This window comes from Rhipicephalus microplus, chromosome 4, assembly GCF_043290135.1.
Source record: "Rhipicephalus microplus isolate Deutch F79 chromosome 4, USDA_Rmic, whole genome shotgun sequence".
Lineage (NCBI taxonomy): Eukaryota > Metazoa > Arthropoda > Arachnida > Ixodida > Ixodidae > Rhipicephalus > Rhipicephalus microplus.
The window spans coordinates 198,744,952-198,764,804 of record NC_134703.1 but is presented as its reverse complement, the minus strand read 5'-3'; the positions used below and the strand labels follow the sequence as shown (position 1 = coordinate 198,764,804).

At 44.3% G+C, this 19,853-nt stretch overlaps 1 pseudogene; it reads right to left on the bottom strand.

The window, feature by feature from the left end:
- Positions 1 to 1,595: 1,595 nt before the first annotated feature.
- LOC142814465 (uncharacterized) lies at positions 1,596 to 19,739 on the bottom strand (annotated as a pseudogene).
- Positions 19,740 to 19,853: the final 114 nt, after the last annotated feature.

Here is a 19,853-nt window from a genome sequence, read left to right as displayed (position 1 = left end):
CTGGAGGTTAACCAAAAGGCAGTCGGCAGGTTAGCTCTGGGAGCTCACAGTAAGACTACAAACGAGGCTGTACAAGGCGATATGGGTTGGGCTTCATTTGAGGCGAGGGAAGCACAAAGTAAAATACGGTTTGAGGAGCGACTTAGACATTTAGATGAGAAGAACTGGGCAGCCAGAGTGCACAGATACCTGTACCTGAAAAGTGTGGACACCAAATGGCGGAAGAGGACGCGAAAGCTGGCGACTAAATATAACTTGACCGCGGCAAATAAGCAAAGGGGCCAGTTAAAAAGCAAGTGAGGGAAACAGAGACGCTCATGTGGAAAGAGAGGATGGAAAAGAAGGGATCGCTGGGAATCTACAAGGCAAGCAAACAAGAGATCCGGAAAGAGAACTTTTATGACAACAATAAAGGTAGTGCGTTGCTCTTTGAGGCGCGGGCTGGCTGCTTGAGAACTCTAACTTACAGGAGCAAATATTCGTCAAGGATGAGACATGTGTTGGATGTGGCATAAATAAAGAAACAATCGACCACATAGTCATGGAATGTCAAAAGATTCAGCTGGATAGAAATGGGGGGAAGGTCACACTTCCTGAGGCGCTGGGCTTCGCGGTTGATGGAAGCATTAACTGGTCAGCAGTAGGTATTACTAAGCAGCGGCTGGAGTATTGGTGGAGGAAAAGCAGAGAAGTCGATAAAATAACATCCCAGCCAAGAGTAGCGGCTGGGCAAAATTAAACAGACATCCGAGTTGAGGCACAGAATTTAAACTCGAACTATTAAGGTAGGCTAGATGGCGCATGCCGTCACCCCGATTCAAAGGGGAGGCCTTTAATCATCATCATCATCATCATCGATGCTCGCTGCGCGCAGCGGGCCATCGAGTAGCCGTGCGCAGTGCGCGCGCGTCCGATTAATTTTTTTTTTGCAAGCAACGTGAATAAGCTTTAGGGGCTCGTTGGTGTGGTCTAGAATTTAGTATTAACGTGTGCTGCACATTTGGATGAGGACAGGGACAGTGAAAAACGATATTGCGCAATGGCGCACTGTCAAGTTTGGTTGTTTTCCACTGTTCGTCCTCGTACAAATGTGCAGCTCACCTAAACGCGTTAAATCAATTGTAATTGGGCGTGACGATGGTTCACGGAAACAATTTTAACACCCAAGTTATTTTTTGCTAGTCCAATACTTCTGCTGTGCACAAGCTCAGCGCTAATAAAACCTTTTATTCATGGATAGCGTGCGGTTCCACTCCTAAAAATGCGACTCGGATTCTGAACAAGCAAAGGAAAGTACAGGAAATATTTATTGCACAAATATTCCCATGATCATTCAGTAATCATGGTCATGACAAATCATGGTGATGACAAATAATGGTCATTCAGTAAAGTAGAAAGATATCACGTTTACATATGCTTCTGTCAAATTAAAAATAGTATCAAAGCACTTGCACACCGACAGTAAATGCACATTAAAAACATTTCGCACCCACAGTGAGTTGCCTAGCACTAAGGAACACGAGATAATTGTGCAACTTTACACTAAATTAAAAATATAAAATGTTCCATCTCAAATTCACAATGCAATAAGCAACTTAGAGCAGCCGCTTAAGTTTCAACATCTTCATTTTTTTCTTTCTTCGCACCCCGCTTGCAGTTCTGGGATTTGACATGAAAGTGGAGCCTAGTCAGCACATAAAACTTGATAATCATGTTTGTCAGGGCCATGCTGTGGTCAGGGCAGCCAACAAGGGTGAGCTTTGTTAACTGCAGGAATGAAACCAAATCCATGATGCTGTCACTTTTGAGCTCTCTTACACTAAAGCAGTGGGTAAAAGTGTTCTCAAGAGAGGTGACGAGTGCATTTAGCTTGGCTGATGGATACAGCAGCCCCCCTCGGTCCACAGCAGCAGTGAGGGATGCTGCAGCTGGAAATAACTCGTCCTTGGCTTGTAGGAGCTGCTGGCTGCACTCTGCACATTTGGTGCATGCGATGCTCTTTCTTGTGACGTAGCCAGCCATGTAATATATGAGCCTGGAGTCGCTGGCTTGCACCACCATGGCAGCATGCTCGCTGCCGTGACCGCACTCACTGAGCACTTCGTGTGCTTTTGCCAGGTTCCCTGCGTCAAGAAGCTCATCAAGCTTCCTCTGAGAGGTCACGTCCTTTGCACTGTCAGCCCCCAGCTGGCTCCTTAGCAGTCCTGGAGACAGATTGCTTCCTGTTGGTGATTTTGCCAAATTTTGGAAGCTTAGTGTGTTCACTGTGATCAGGAACTGTGAGGCAGTGGGATGGTCATTACTGCCACACATCTGTCGGACGATTCCGAACAATCTCTCCAAAGGGTCCTGACACAAACGGCAGGTCATCACATAGCGGAAGTTCAGCTTCGTTGTCAAGTAGTGGAGAAGGTACAAGGTGCTCGTCAACGTGACACGAAGTCCCTCGGCTGTACTGCTGCTAAGGAAGCCCTTTGAGCCAGCAGCTGTTTCCCAGGCATCCAAGTAAGCCAAAAAGCTTTCAGTGCACGTCTCGTGCTTCTCTCCAGGCCTGAGTGCACCTGAGCTGCACCTTGACGTCATGGCCTCAATCAGCTTCCTAATTTTCTCCACAAAACAAACTGTTGCAGCCGTGCTTTCATGTTTTCCTTGTATGGTGTCATTATACAAGAAAAGGCCTCTCAGCGTTTCATCACTAAAAAGCCTAAACGCATAATCAACCCTCATCTTCTCAAAGCCACTCGGCCGCACGAGCGATTTGTTGATGTGAGGCATGGCTTTGAGGGTCGTGTCATGCTTTTCATCCAGCTCCCGTGCGCGGTCAATCGGGTCAACGCTTGCACGGCCTTCCGGGAGTTCCACGCCAGTTCCCACAAAAGTATTCCGCACACATTTCACCAGGTGTGGGAAGTCTGAGACGAAGTAAAGAAATCGTTCTGGGTCTGCAGGGTGCTGCCTTCTACACACAGTGTTTCCTTTTCTGCTGTGTATGCCGAACGAGTGCCACATGCTTTTGTTCCATGAAGCTCCATCAGTGGTGATGAAGTCTACGTGGAGGCCCGCATTTTCACACATGACCACAGCTTCAAGGATTATTTTGCTTAGAGTGTCTGCCTTGACATTGCTGTGAGCTGCAAAAACTCCAATGATCTGGTACCATGCTCCTGTAGAAGGCTGAAACATTATGACAAGGCCATGGTCGCATGTCATGGAGTGCTCACTTTCAGGCGTGAACTTGCCGAGGTTTACAAAACCTTCAATGGTGCCGTTGGAGCCAACGCTCAAGTTCTCGGACAGCTTAATCTCGTCAATTAAGAGCCCGCCATGGCACTGGAACGAGTCCATGGTCTTTGTTTTTTCAGCAACAGCAGTAAACAGCTTCTCGCTTAGGCCGAACCCGCTCCTGTAGTTCTTTAGGTATCGCCGTAAGGATGTTCGAGAATGCAAGGTCATTATCCGGTGTTTGCGTATGTGCTCATACAGCCGGGGGCTCTTCATGCACATGATCAAGCATTCCAGTGCCCACTCACTTTCGTACTTCATTCCTCTTGTGCATTTCCTCTTCGATGCTGCAAAGCACGCCTTGACCTGCTGCTGCTGCTTTGCGGGTAGGGCCTTGATGGCTTCTTCAAACACTGCAGAATCAATATGCATATTCTTTTGCTTGAGTTCCTTAATGCGTGACTTAGCTTGAAGGACACTCTGTCTGCTTCTTTTGACTTGTGCTGTTCGCAGCTTCAGCCTGTACGAAAGCGACCGACCACAAGTTTTCACCTTTCTCCTTGCATACGACGCCTGATTTAGGAGCAGTCTCCTCAGGTGTTTGCATTGTGGGTAAGCTTTCTCTAATGTTTCAGCAACTCCAGGACATGATGAGCTGAAAGTTCTGCCACCACAAGTCTTCACCTTGCGCTTTGCGTTTGCCTCAAATTCTCCAGTTCTTCCAAATCCTGAACATGGGATCATAGAGTCCACGTTGCGAAGCAGCTCTTCCGCCATTTCAACATCAGTTACGTGAACAGTTTTCACCTTCGTGGCTTGCACAAAAACAGTAGCTTGAATTGTACTCTCATTTGTTACCATGAGCAAATACTTCTCAAACCATATGTTCTCACCTTCAAGTGCGCACACGCTAAACGACGTGACGTCGTTGGATCCTGCAATTAGGTGTCTAGCCAAGTAAGCGCTGGGAAGTGCACCCTTGCTCATGTCAGGAACTGCTGGCGAGATCGTAACAGGCAGTTCGTTGCAGTCGCTTCCTGCGCCGAGCGAGGCAGTTGCTTCACCACAAGCAGGCGCAGACACGCTCGGTTCTTCGCACCGAATCTTTGTAGGCAAGCCACAGGTTGACGTTCTCGATGTCCTCTTCTTCAGCGCTTTTTTGGAGAGGTACGCAGGGACATTAGGCAATACGGTTGGTACCACGTCTGCTTTCAGGAGTGGTCGCTCTCGGGGTATCTCCACAATTTATCCCTTTATCACGTGCGTGAAGCAACGGTCAATGTACTGCTCGTCGAAATGATGTTCGCACAGCGCCGACCTCGCGTCAAAAGATTTGTCGGCACGGGGGACGGCTCGTCGCCACGCTTCGAAGCGCACAGGATCCTTCGGCACAGAAAAAAGAGACACATGCTGACCCGGCTGCCTCGACGACACGTAGCCTGACGTACAGCCAAGCGCAAAACAGTGAGTCGATGGATGGATGGATGGATATGGCTGTACCCTTTAGATCGGGCGGTGGCTAGCGTCACCAAGCCGTAATACTTAATGAACCCAAAACTATATCTATTTTTTTCCTTAAAAAGTGAGTTTGAGGATTTGTACTTTGCAGTGAAGAGTTTAATTTTCATTCGTGCATTGACTTTAGCCACCAATCAGATAACCTCCTTCTAGTTAAGTATACTTGCTTAAAGTCTATTTTGCCCTCTCGGTCCCTAAACCCCAGTGCTTTGAAAAACTCTGCGCCATCATCCTGATCTATAGGGTGAAGTCCTTTACAGAACATTATCAAGTGTTCGGCAGTTTCTTCTTCCTCTCCACACGCACTGCATACTGTGTCTACCCCTTCGTATTTGGCCCGATATGTCTTGGTTCGCAGTACTCCCGTCCTGGCCTCAAACAGTAGAGAACTACCCCGAGTATTATCATAGATCCTTTCCTTGGCAATTTCCTGCTTAAAAGTTCGATAGATCTCTAGTGCGGACTTCTTAATCATGCCCATTCTCCACATGTCAGTCTCCGTTTCCTTCACTTTCTTCTTAACCGATAGTTCTTTTTGGTTTGGCCACCTGCTGTTTTCTAAGTATTTACCAGTCAACTTCCTAGTTCGCTTCCTCCATTTTGTATCGACATTCTTCATGTACAAGTAGCTGAAAACCTTCCTAGCCCAACGCTCTTCCCCCATTTCTGTCAATCGCTTCTCAAATTTTATCTTGCTGCTAGCTTCCCTGCCCTCAAATGATGTCCATCCCATATCACCTTGTACTCCCTGGTTTGGTGTATTCCCGTGAGCTCCTAAAGCAAGCCTACCTATTCCACGTTGCTTAATTTCTAATGTTGCTTGAACTTCTGATCTCATGCACAAGACCGCATTGCCGAACGTCAGCCCAAAAACTATGACCCCTTCCATATTCCTCTCACAACATCATACCTATTGTAATTCCACAGTGCCCTATTTTTCATGACTGCTGCATTCCTGTTACCTTTAGTCGTCACGTATATTTCGTGTTCCCTCAGATACTCGGTCCCATTGCTTATCCATACGCCCAGATATTTGTATTTATCTGTTATCTCTAGCGTGACCTCCTGTATTCTAAGCTCACTACCTTCGTTGTCATTGAAAATCATGACTGCTGATTTTTCCTTACTGAATCTAAAATCTAACCTATCTCCCTCATTACCGCAGATGTCCATCAATCTCTGCAAATCTTCCTTGTTGTTGGCCATTAGCACTATATCATCTGCATACATTAATGCTGGTAGTGCCTGATCAATAGGTTTTCCTTGTTTGACTAAAGAGAGGTTGAAGCCCAGTCCACTTCCCTCTAATTTTGCCTCTAATCCTTGTAGGTACATCATGCATAATAAGGGTGACAGTGGGCACCCCTGCCTAAGCCCCCGTTTTACCTCTGCAGGCTTGTATACCTGTTTTTCCCACTTTATAACTACCTCGGATGGATGGATGGATGGATGTGGCTGTACCCTTTAGATCGGGCGGCGGCTAACGCCACCTAGCCGTAATACTTAGTGAACTAACCATTACATTTATCTTTTTTTTTCCTTTAAATAATGAAGTTGAGGATTCGTACTTCGCAGTGAAGGGTTTAATTTTCACTCGTGCCTTGACTTTAGCCACCAATCAGATAACCTCCTTCTAGTTAAGTCTACCCGCTTAAAGTCTATTTTGCCCTCGGTGTCCCTAAATCCCAGTGCTTTGAAAAACTCTGCGCCATCATCCTGAACTATAGGGTGAAGCCCTTTACAGAACATTATCAAGTGTTCGGCAGTTTCTTCTTCCTCTCCACACGCACTCCATACTGTGTCGACCCCTTCGTATTTGGCCCGATATGTCTTGGTTCGCAGTACTCCCGTCCTGGCCTCAAACAGTAGAGAACTACCCCGAGTATTATCATAGATCCTTTCCTTGGCAATTTCCTGCTTAAAAGTTCGATAGATCTCTAGTGCGGACTTTTTAATCATGCCCATTCTCCACATGTTAGTCTCCGTTTCCTTCACTTTTTTCTTAACCGATAGTTCTTTTTTGTTTGGCCACCTGCTGTTTTCTAAGTATTTACCAGTCAACTTCCTGGTTCGCTTCCTCCATTTTGTATCGACATTCTTCATGTACAAGTAGCTGAAAACCTTCCTAGCCCAACACTCTTCCCCCATTTCTCTCAATCGCTTCTCAAATTTTATCTTGCTGCTAGCTTCCCTGCCCTCAAATGATGTCCATCCCATATCACCTTGTACTCCCTGATTTGGTGTATTCCCGTGAGCTCCTAAAGCAAGCCTACCTATTCCACGTTGCTTAATTTCTAATCTTGCTTGAATTTCTGATCTCATGCACAAGACCGCATTGCTGAACGTCAGCCCAGGAACCATGACCCCTCGACAAGCTGGCAGCAGCGCCACCGCGGCAGCGGCTTGAAACAGAGGATTGCGGTTTCTGGGTGAATACGTGAGCGCTGACGCCACCTCCCCCTTCTAGCCAACATACCTGGGGAATGACTCGCACTCCCAGCGGAGTTGGCCTGCCTTTAGTTTTAAGCAAGCGCCGCGCGGTGGCGCTCGCGACCAAGACTGTTATGAAGTCAGTTCAGGCTGTCTAGGTGGATGGACGTGTTTTTTTAGCGCTCCGGATCGACTGCGCAGATAAGTGTTTTTGCATGTTTTGAGCTTGTCTTTATAATTATAAGGCAGCGGTTGAAATCTTCGTAGCACTTATTTTATGGTACGGCTTTTTCGGGGGCCAGTCACCAGGTATTTATTAGTTAGTGCGGGTGTGTGTGTTTAAATTTTGTTGTTGTTGGTGGTTTTTTTTCTTCTTTTGCCACCCCATGGGGGAGGTGCGCGTACATTGAACACGCAAATTTTTGTAGTAGAGCTTAGACTTTCTTTTTTTTTCGTAGTGCAGGACTCGAGTTTAGTAATTAACGAGTATAGGGACAATTGGTGTCAGAAAGGCATGGTTAAAAAGACTGTAAAGTGTTCAGGATGTGGGGTGGGTTTCAAAGTGGACCCAAGCGTAGAAGCGGATCAGAAGAGGCTGATGCGAAGTGTAGGCAATGTGAGGTCGAGGAAAAAATGGAGAAAATGATGGTTGCCCAGAGTGAACTGCTGATGAGAATCGCCGAGCTCGAGACTGCGTTTGCGACAGAGCAAGAGAAAACGAGGGCAATGGGAGAAAGACTGAAGTCCGCCGAGGAAGCGCTAGCGAAGCTGAACAATTAAGCGACCTACCGAGAGAACAGTAGGGAACCGGCAACCAGAACGGTGGAGAAAGAAAAGAAAGCAAGTTTGGAAAAAACAGGCTTAGCCGGTTCAACTGTCGCAAGGCCCAGCTTCAGCGAGGTAGTGGTGGGGCAGGGAGGGAACAAAGCAGCCGGCGTCACAGGTGCAAGTAGCCCCCAGGTGCAGAACTCTCCAGCTGAAAAGTCACAGAATGTGATAATCGGCGGGGACTCGAATTTAAATCGATGCACAGAAGCCATCAAATAGAGGGTAAGAGGTGACAGAGGGTTGCAGTAGGGCCGTTCCCAGGACGCAAGCTGGAAGCAGTCATGAGGCAAGCGAGCGCAAAGCTCAAAACGACAGCTGATAGACGAAACCTCGTGATAATTTCAGGCGGTTTAAACGATGTCCTAAATGAAGATGCAGCAGGACTAGCAGCCACACTGGCGAAAGGCGTCGATGACATGCGCGACACTTCTCCTAACGTACAGGTAGTGATATGCACGATACCGGAGGTACCGGTGCGTGATAGCAACCTGCAAAGAGCGGTGGTCAACGCAAACCAAGAGATATGACGGATGAGTCGAGAGAAAGGCTTTGAGGTGGTGGAAATAAACAGAGAGGTGCATAGGTGGGGGGGGGGGGGGGGTTCAACGAGACAGAATTCACTTCGATGGGCGGCTAGGTCATGAGGTGGGTTGGCGACTTGCAGGACGCGCAGTAGCTTTTTTGGGGGGCAAGCGAGCCCTTCGGGGTGCAGGATAGCTAGTAACGAGGAAAACAACCAGGGAGACTCTTCGACAGGTGGTATGGACAGATACGATTCCAAAGTAGCACCAATGTCTAAGATAGGTAGAGTCCGGGGCATAAATAGACGTAGCCACGAGCGCCGAGCCAATTCAGACATAGGGTATATTAACATGCAGGGTGGTAGGAACAGGCTGAAGTGGGAAGAGATAGAAGAACAGCTAAGGGAAGAGAGGCCGATGGTATACGGTTTTGTAGAAACACATCTCAGGGACATGGAAAAACCTCCGAACAATCCGGACTACGCGTGGGAATATTGTAATAGAACAGAAGGCAGCAGAAAGGGGGGAGGTATTGGGGCATTCATTCATAAAAGTACAGACTGGCAAAGGGTCAAGCAGGAGTGCAAGGAACATCTATGGCTAAAAGGGAAAGTGGCAGGTCAAATGACACTCCTTGGTTTCGTGTACTTGTGGACGGGAGCAAAGGCCAGAGAGGAAAACCAGGCAATGGTAGAGTGTATATCAAAGGACATTCAGGAGTTAGGAAGAGAGTGCGAGATAATTATACTAGGAGACATGAATGCGCACATAGAAGATATAGATGGGTATACCGACCCGACAGGCAAAATGATCATGGATATGTGTGAAAGGCTTGATTTGATCATTTGCAACAGTACCGAGAAGTGTGAAGGGCAAATAACATGGTAGGTAGGAAGGCTTCAGTCGACGATAGATTATGCACTGATGTCACATAGGATGTATGATAAGCTCAGGGGAATGCACATAGATGAATGTGGCTCCAGAAGTCTGGGTAGCGATCACAAACGTATCAAGCTAAGTTTTGGAAGAGCAGTGAAAGTAGGAAGGAGACAAGATAAGCAACTACAGGAAAATTTTTATCCGGAAAGGCAAATTGAAATAGCCACTGAACAAATTGAGAAAGTAATCACGGAGGATAATAAGACAGTGTGGACATACACGAATCTAATTAGACTCTTTGAGCTAGAGCTTGCTAAGACGCGTGACAAGTCACCCCGGAAAAGAAGACACAAACCCAAAAGTTGGTGGGATGAGGAAGTTAAGAGAGCCATAGCAAAACGTCAGGAAGCCTCTAGGGAACACAGACATGCTAAGCAGCGGGGTGAACCGACAGATGATGTTGAAAGAAAATGGGCAACCTTTCTAAGCTGTAGAAGGGATGCATCCCTTCTGATCAATGAAAAGATTAGAAGGAAGGGAGCTCAGTGGCTGGCAGAAGTACATAAAAAAGATAGAAAGGCAGCTGCGAAATTTCGGAACCATCTAAACTCCCTAAGAAATGAGACGAGCCTAGAGCAGAGTTTTATAACTACAACTCAAGGTGCTAGGCTAGAAGGGGACGAAGCTATTGAATATATAAGAACAAGGGTGACAGAAAAATTTCAACAAAGAAGTACTTTATGCACCACAATAGACAAGGACGAATCAAGTGGTGCAATGGCTCCATTTTCACAACAAGAGTGGGAAAGGGCTGAGAAAAGGGTTCCTAGTAGTACATCAACAAGCGCAGATGGCATTCCAATTACGCTGATAAAGACATTAGGTCCGAAGTCTAAGCAGGCTTTGAGAGAGGCAGTGAGCACAATAATAATCGATGGTGAAGTTCCCGATGGATGGAAACCTAGCAGGATGAGCATGATCTATAAAGGAAAGGGGGACAAAGCTGACATAAACAACTACCGTCCTATAACAGTGACATCAGTGGTCTACAGGCTGGCGATGAAGATTATAAAGGAAATACTGCAGGCATGAATAGAGGATGAGAGGGTGCTGGGGGAACTGCAGAATGGGTTTCGGAAACACCGGAGGTTGGAAGACAATCCGTTCTCACTGACGCAGTGAATCGAAATAGCAGAAAAGGGGCACAGGCTCCTGTGGCTAGCATTTTTGGATATTAAGGGAGCGTACGATAGCGTGATTCAAGAGGACTTGTGGGGAATACTGGACCCACTAGGTGTGGAACATGTAGCCACTAATCTTTTAAAGGGTATCTATAAAGGTAACAAGGTAGTTATAAAGTGGGAAAAACAGGTATACAAGCCTGCAGAGGTAAAGCGGGGGCTTAGGCAGGGGTGCCCACTGTCACCCTTATTATGCATGATGTACCTACAAGGATTAGAGGCAAAATTAGAGGGAAGTGGACTGGGCTTCAACCTCTCTTTAGTCAAACAAGGAAAACTTATTGATCAGGCACTACCAGCATTAATGTATGCAGATGATATAGTGCTAATGGCCAACAACAAGGAAGATTTGCAGAGATTGATGGACATCTGCGGTAATGAGGGAGATAGGTTAGATTTTAGATTCAGTAAGGAAAAATCAGCAGTCATGATTTTCAATGACAACGAAGGTAGTGAGCTTAGAATACAGGAGGTCACGCTAGAGATAACAGATAAATACAAATATCTGGGCGTATGGATAAGCAATGGGACCGAGTATCTGAGGGAACACGAAATATACGTGACGACTAAAGGTAACAGGAATGCAGCAGTCATGAAAAATAGGGCACTGTGGAATTACAATAGGTATGATGTTGTGAGAGGAATATGGAAAGGGGTCATGGTTTTTGGGCTGACGTTCGGCAATGCGGTCTTGTGCATGAGATCAGAAGTTCAAGCAACATTAGAAATTAAGCAACGTGGAATAGGTAGGCTTGCTTTAGGAGCTCACGGGAATACACCAAATCAGGGAGTACAAGGTGATATGGGATGGACATCATTTGAGGGCAGGGAAGCTAGCAGCAAGATAAAATTTGAGAAGCGATTGACAGAAATGGGGGAAGAGCGTTGGGCTAGGAAGGTTTTCAGCTACTTGTACATGAAGAATGTCGATACAAAATGGAGGAAGCGAACTAGGAAGTTGACTGGTAAATACTTAGAAAACAGCAGGTGGCCAAACCAAAAAGAACTATCGGTTAAGAAGAAAGTGAAGGAAACGGAGACTGACATGTGGAGAATGGACATGATTAAGAAGTCCGCACTAGAGATCTATCGAACTTTTAAGCAGGAAAGGATCTATGATAATACTCGGGGTAGTTCTCTACTGTTTGAGGCCAGGACGGGAGTACTGCGAACCAAGACATATCGGGCCAAATACGAAGGGGTAGACACAGTATGCAGTGCGTGTGGAGAGGAAGAAGAAACTGCCGAACACTTTATAATGTTCTGTAAAGGGCTTCACCCTATAGTTCCGGATGATAGCGCAGAGTTTCTCAAAGCACTAGGGTTTAGAGACCGGGAGGGCAAAATAAACTTTAAGCGGGTAGACTTAACTAGAAGGAGGTTATCTGATTGGTGGCTAAAGTCAAGGCACGAGTGAAAATAAACTCTTCACTGCAAAGTACGAATCCTCAAATTCACTTTTTAAGGAAAAAAATAAATATAGAGTTCTGTTCATTAGGTATTACGGCTTAGTGGCGCTAGCCACCGCCCGATCTAAAGGGTACAGCCATATCTATCCATCCATCCATCCATTATCACGGCAGCGGGCGGTACCACACCGCGTCGGCTGCTGCTGACGTTCAGCCGCGCGCTATGCTCTGCACGATTGTATGAGCGCGTCGGCTCGCCAGTCGGGTCATCAAAAACGCTTGCAACAGCACCCGGTTTTAGAAGTCGTCTTGTGGAACCGTCTTTGAAGTCAGATGGAATATATTGCAGACTACATCACACTGAGTAGTTTGAGGTACTGTTTGGCACCCACTCTTCTCTTGAAATGGCCGTTAACTATCGCTCGCGTGAAGTGCTTTCAGCCGGTATCTCATGAAAAGATACGCCGTCTTGTTTTCGCCGCTGACCAGGCCTGCACTTTGGCACGCGTGTCCGAGTGTATATGGTTGGACCGGACGCATGCACAACACAAGTAGTAGGCACAAACCTTTCGAAATAAAAATATCAAATACTACCAGTAATGCAATCGTGCATACCCCTAGCACTCGCGCTGCAATGCAATGTACGTCTGCTAGCTGTCATGATTTCTCGCACGAAACGACAAAAACAGTTGAAAACACGATGTAAATACTTTCCACTGTCTTAAAACTTATTATTTATCATTCCTGCGTCCAAATTTGTTGCTATAATACGAGTTATTTGCTTGTTCGTCTGCAGTAATTATCAAGCGGAACCACATGCCGCGCGCTTTTTTTTGGCGCGCCGCGCGAACGTCGTCTGCTAAACGTTTTTCACCGGCGGCCCATAGGGGCGCGTCAGTCGAGAGTTGTTCGAGACCTGCACCTGTACACCGCTGTTTCGGAGGCTTACCAAAGTGTTGCGTTGTTGCACCGTCTGCCCCAGGTGACGCTAGCGACCGAGAACATTCTAAAATAAAGGAGGGAAAGGGTGTGGCAGCCGTTTTTCTTCTCATGCGGCAGGCATCTTCTAGAGGAGGCGTTGGTATTGTACCCATCATTCGCATGCTCGTTGAAGCGCCGTGTGTTGCAACTCCCTTAGACACTAGCGCCAGAGTTCCCTCTAGTAAGTATTGCGGGAAACTCTATGGGTTGCCGTTGCGTTGTTGCGGGAATAGATGTCCGGCACCAGGCCAAAGGGCACATGCCGTTGTTACTTTATCACGTCGAACGCGCCTTGCAAGCAAATCGAGAAGTTGCCTCCCCACTGTGAGAGGAAAAAAAAAAAGTGGGACAAGGTTAGGAGGAAGGGGGGAGGTAGAATTGCTGTGCCTTGTTTTAATCAACGCAGAATGGTGCGTAAGCCACATGCGACCAGTACACCAGTGCCCCGCAGAAAAGTGTGTATGATTTGGAAGGGGCTGTCAGCGCTAGTCACGGGACACAGCACATTTTCTTCAATTACTCATGTGTGTATGTGCCACATAATGGAGTACTAGTATGATCACCGACGCCTAAAAGGGTACTGGCAATCATTTGGAGCAGCAAATAACACATTGTGTGTTTCTTTTTTTGCCACCCCTACTCCTCGGTTTTACAAATCTCTTAATTTCGAGGTCGCCAGCTTGGCAGAGCCACATTTGAATTCGCAGTCTGTCAAAGGATTCAGCAGGTGGGGCGCATGCTAATGTGAACTTATGATTGTTTGCTCAGTGAAGTAATTCAGAATGCTACTTTTATTGAAACAGCAGTGATTTTCACTTCGCACTGCTTAGGTGGGTTGAATGTTTTGTACATATATTTTCTTTTTAAATATTAGCGTTCTCCTTTATAGTGCTCCAAATTTGATCTGTCATGATAAAAATTAGTTTTCATGTTACCTGCTCTAAATTTGAATTTTACTGCTCCAAAAGTAACACTTTGCTGCTCAAAAGATTGCTCCAAATTCTGTTCTGGCTGTTGCCCTCCTTTATGCACACTATGGGCATCTTCGTATAACAGGCAGCCATATTAAATATTTTGGCACGATTTCTAGTCATTGAGGTCAATCGCATGTCTATTAATGTGATAAAAACTGTGCCAATTTTTAATGAAAAATGATAATTAGCAAAAGAGCTACGACTGTTCGAGTACGGAACGATGTCAAAAACATATGTTTTGAGAAAATCGGCAAAACAGATTTGAAACAGGTGTAGGGCTTACACAAGATACTCAGGAGGGCTAAAATCGTCAATATTAATAGCCAGTTCCATCATGGCCCAAACGATTGTGTGCCACTTCTCTAGCGAGAACTTTTTTTTTCGAGCTTTTTTGCAGCAACAGTGACATGACAAGGTGCTCTCACGCTTCGGTGCTGATCGTTTGTAAGGTACACTTTTTTGCCAATGTAGGGGTCAGGCTTCATCTCAATTTGCTTAAAGATATCAAATGGGCTTCTGTTGCCATTATTGAAGTTACATATATTGTCAAACAAAGAAAATTTGATAGTTTACAGGCTCACATAAGTGTCCTAGCTTGAGCGTGAAAAATGCATCTATTAGGTTATGCGTTCATCTGGTGAGAAAATTATGACTTTTATGAGTAAAAATAATGTGTTGACAGCACTTTTAGAGCATTATTGCATGTTTGTTCTTCATGCGAGTGCTAAATAACCAACAAAATGCTACTTATTAAGCTAATACTCTAATTGACACACAAAAGACACTTTCAGTTTCGGTTTCGTAGGTGATGGGTGGTCGAACACTTTTGCTTGTATTTTTTGAAATAAACTGCATAGATGGAAGGTTTATGCACAAAAAAAGATGGGCAATAAATAGCATAATCATAACATAACATTTAACATAACCAAAAACTGAAAAAAAAACGACATTTTTTGAAAAAAATTCGCTTTTTCCACTTGGCTTGCTTTTCAGCATGGTATCCGATATTCACAATGTGTTCATGAACATCTTTTTCACAAGCACAGGTTCAAGAAGCCTTGTAATTGAGTTCAAGGCTTCCAGTTGAACGAGTCTTCTGCTCTTGTATAAAAACAACACACATGTTAATGCAAGGATGGGTCTGACAAGGTTGAGGACACTGAAGAATTTTTTTTTAAATATTAAGTTGTTCGGTTATGGTGGAGGTAGAGTCAGGAAAAAAAAGAATTTTGGTTCAGCTCAGTACGTCTTGAAGCTAACCTTTCTATTTTTGTCCTAAAACATTCCTATTTGTCTTCTCAAGGGGCTTTCATATGTTAGCACTTCTTGCAAGAAGTCTGTTGTGGCAGTTGGGAATGGCTACACATCGTCATTGCTTAGAGTCTAGTAGCCAACTGCTACTTTACCACAGTCTGACACAGTTCAATGGTATATAAGTTTGAAAGAGCTAGAAGGAATCTGTTGTTTCTTCTAAACAAGTTTGCAAGTGCATGTGCCAATTGGACCCATAGACACAAGCTATTTGTCTAGAGAAAATCAATTGGAGCAAGTTCTCAACAGCATAAAAGAGGAGAGTTTATTAGTTGGTTTGTGGTGTTTAACATCTCAAAGCGATTCAGGCTTTAAAAGAGGCAGTAGAGGAATAATGTGTGCCAACATCACATATTACACAAGCATTTTCAATTTTTGCTTCCTTCGAAAATGCGAGTGCTGCAATAGTGATGATGCAACACAGTGTTTTACAACTTCAAACGTGTACAGCAAAAGGTAGGCGAAACTTTTTTTTATAGTAGCGTTTTGCAGGTACTATAAAAATTGCATGTGTATAAAGAATACGAATTGTCCTTATAGAAGAGAGTGGCTGGTGGCTAATTGTTGATTCATGATAAGGAAAAGCGACTGAAGAAACCCAGGCACACAGAGAGACCACATGAAACAGTACTGGTCATTTGATCAGGTAACGCCGAGCTTATATCACGTGTATGCGCTAGAAAAACAAAACGATAATAAAACAATAAAAAGGCAGAGCAACCTTCTACAATGATGCAAAAAGAAATGCTTAAAAATGGCACCATCACTCTCTATCACTTGGAAAGAAATTCTGTTTCTCTCCACAGGAACCTTATGTGTATCTGTTGTCTAGAGGCATCTTCCTCACTAACAGAACTTTGGTTTGTGCAAGCTGGTTTGTGGTCAAACTTTTTGGGGGTGCATCGCTGAGGAACACATACATAGACACATAGTAGACACCACAGGTGCCCGTGGTGTCTGTTATTTGTCTCTGTCTGTGCGTTCCTTTGCGCTGCACCCCCAACAATCTCAAAAAAGATCTTCCCCACACATTGCCATGGGCGGTGCGCACGTGTCCGATCAATGTAAGCTTGGTGTTGTCTCATAAAATGATCAGTTGTCAGTACCGGTTCATGTGGGCTCTTTCCGTGTCCCTGTGTGTTTTTGCAGTCACTTTTTCTCGTCAAGATTCTGCACTTGGGTGATTCCACGAGAGATCGACACGGGTCCAAAAGTTGATATTTTAGATTTCATTCAATATTTTATCGTGCACCTCTCACCAAGTAGCCTGAAAGTCAACTTCGTTTTATGATTAACGGCATAACTTACGAGAAAAAAATATCAAACTTCACCAACACGGAGGCACCAATTTCGTCACCTGTCATTTTCGAAAATTGCAGATGCCATAAAAAGACAAATATTTTTGTTTCAAGGAAGATATTTTTTACCTGAAATGTATGTCTAATGAAGAATGAATTCATTCGGTTTCAAGTTTGCAGACCTTAAGAAAATAGCTTTTAAAAATGTCTAATTTTGCGGCAGTTTAAAATAAGTTACGTATTCCCCCTTTTTTTTCTCCGAAAGTAATGCAAGCAGCGTTTTCAAACTTGACACGTTTTAAAGATATAGTGTGTTTATTAGGTACATAAATTATTGCAGCCGTAGGGGAAATGTATATTTTTATATATTGCCTCAAAGTTCTCATATTGGCAAAAGTGTACTCCCCTGAAATTTTACTAATAAAAAAAACCCCATCTTCGATTTTTCTTAAATTCTCGTAAATAGAAAACCGAAGGTCATCATACAGTAATATAGAAATACATGTTGTATTATTTTGTTTTTAGCGACAATATACGCGTGGTACAAGTCAGAGCTTTTCGAGAATGCGCTGATTTGTATATATATATATATATATATATATATATATATATATATATATATATATATATATATATATATATATAATAAGGGAGAGAAGTGTATACCTAAGGGCTCGTTTTCCGTGTTTTAACACAATATTAATGAGATATAACAGACAGTAATGCCAAGGAATGTACAGGGGAAGTTATTAGACCCAATGGAATGTAAATAAGAAGAAAGAAGAAAGAAAAGTGGATGAAAAAATTACCAGCTGTGAGCAGGAATCGAACCTACGACCTTCGAATAACGCGTTCGAGCTTCACTAAATTACTAGTGTCAACTGCTAAATTATGGCTGTTAATTCAATGATTCCAGGTGGCTAAATCGAACGCGTTATTCGAAGGTCGTAGGTTCGATTCCTGCTCACAGCTGGTAATTTTTTCATCCACTTTTCTTTCTTCTTTCTTCTTATTTACATTCCATTGGTTCTAATAACTTCCCTTCTACATTCCTTGGCATTACTGTCTGTTATATCTTATATATATATATATATATATATATATATATATATATATATATATATATATATATATATATATATATATATATATATATATATATATATATATATATATATATATATATATACACAGGGGAAGTTATTAGAACCAATGTAATGTAAATAAGGAAACAGAAAAGTGGATGACAAAATTACCAGCCGTGAGCTGGAAACGAACCTACGACCTTCGAACGTCCGAGTTCTGGGCCACCAGTAAGGATCGGAGCTACCATCGGCGTCAACGCCACCAGTGTCTGCGCACAAGATTCCTTGCCGGTCAAGCTACGGGATTCCGTGCTGGGTCGCTCGTCGTCTACCTGCGTGGATGCTGGCTGCATAACATATGCGCATTGCCTGCGCACAGCGCCACCACTCAACCTAGCTATAAAAGCCCATCTCACGAGGGACGGCACCATTGGGCACGGCGGCACTCACGGAATGCAACCACCTAACAATCCGCTCGTCTTCATCCTACAGGTGAAAAGGTGATATGGAAAGTGTATCCGTTCAAACGACCCTTTCTTACTTGTGCTGCCGTGCCCATGGCTATGTGCTGTTGTGATTGACCATGCTGTACCGACTCTTAAACTTTTACTGCTAGGCGGAGACATTGAGACGAACCCAGGCCCTGACATCAGCCAGCAATTAAAAGAAATCGCGGCAGATATCAAAGAGATAAAGGAAAGCCGCCTACCTAAAATCGACAAGAAACTAGACTCGCTCGCGAGGCTAGAAGAAAAAGTGGATTCATGTCAAGAACAAATAGCAAATATGAAAATGGTAATATAATCTATGCAAGAAAAAATTGACGATCTAGAGAATCGCAGCAGGCGAGCTAACCTGATAATATATGGTTTTCCCGAGGCAGAAGGTGAGACTCCCTTGACACTTGAATGTGCAGTGAACAAAAACATAATTGAAGACACCCTAGAATTAAAACCTGCAGCAATTGAACGCATACATCGCATCGGTAGAGCCCAACCAAACAAAACTAGGCCCGTAATTCTCAAGCTGCTAGACTCAAGAGAGAAATTTTCAATATTAAAACGGGGACATAAACTTCGTGGCACAAGCCTATCTATCGGAGAAGACTTTCCGAAACGAGTACGTGAAATTCGGAGAAAACTTTGGAACAGTGCAAAGGCAAATCGAGAAAATAACGAAAAGGTTTCCTTAGTTTTTGACAAGCTGTATATTAATAATCATGCCTATGTCTGGAGCAACGAAAAGGATGACAAGGTTCCGCTTAAGAAAAAACACGCGGAAGCTGCCTCAGAAACAGCCCGTGTAACGAGAACGACGAACGTACTCGGCGACCAAACAAAAAAGGGAGCCACAACTCGTCGTGCTGCAAAACAGGCGAACTAACACTTCTCACAGTGAATGCTAGAAGCGTAATTAATAAGCCTGAACCTCTTGAAAATTTGATCATCGATTATGAGCCTCACTTAGCAGCCGTAACAGGAACGTGGCTCACGCCTGATGTTTTAGATCACGAATTTACACCACCCAACTATTCCGTGATCCGAAAAGATCGCCCCACACGTGGTTATGGGGTGGCAATATTGATAAGAAAAGGACTCTCTTTCGTGGCCCTTCCAGAGGTACAAAATGCTGAAGCGGTTTTTTGTAAACTACTTTGTGACGGTACCAGCATATTGTTAGGTTGTGTTTATCGAAGCCCAAACTCGGGTGACGATTCTATCAGTGCAATTCATGATTACATGCAACGTCATGCTTACGGTTCACGTGTTGTACTCATGGGTGATTTTAATCTTCCAGACATTAACTGGGATAGTATGTGCTATACATCATCAGCTTCGCATGTGTTATTTGACCTCATGCTAACCTTCAGTCTTCATCAGGTCGTTTCACAGTCGCAGGGAGTAACTGAGAACATACTTGATCTAATGTTTTTCAGCGACCATTTCGACATAAACCGCATAAGAATTGATGTACCCCGCGGAATATCTGACCACGACGTACCAGTGTGCGTAGATCCTCTTGGTGGCACCATGACCACTCATTCTTCTGTATCCGTTTTAACAAAGTTAGAAAACACTGATGACGATAGCATACTAACTCATCTCGCTCATGAATTCCTGTATTTCTCAGAAATGGGGTTGAATACATCAGTAGAT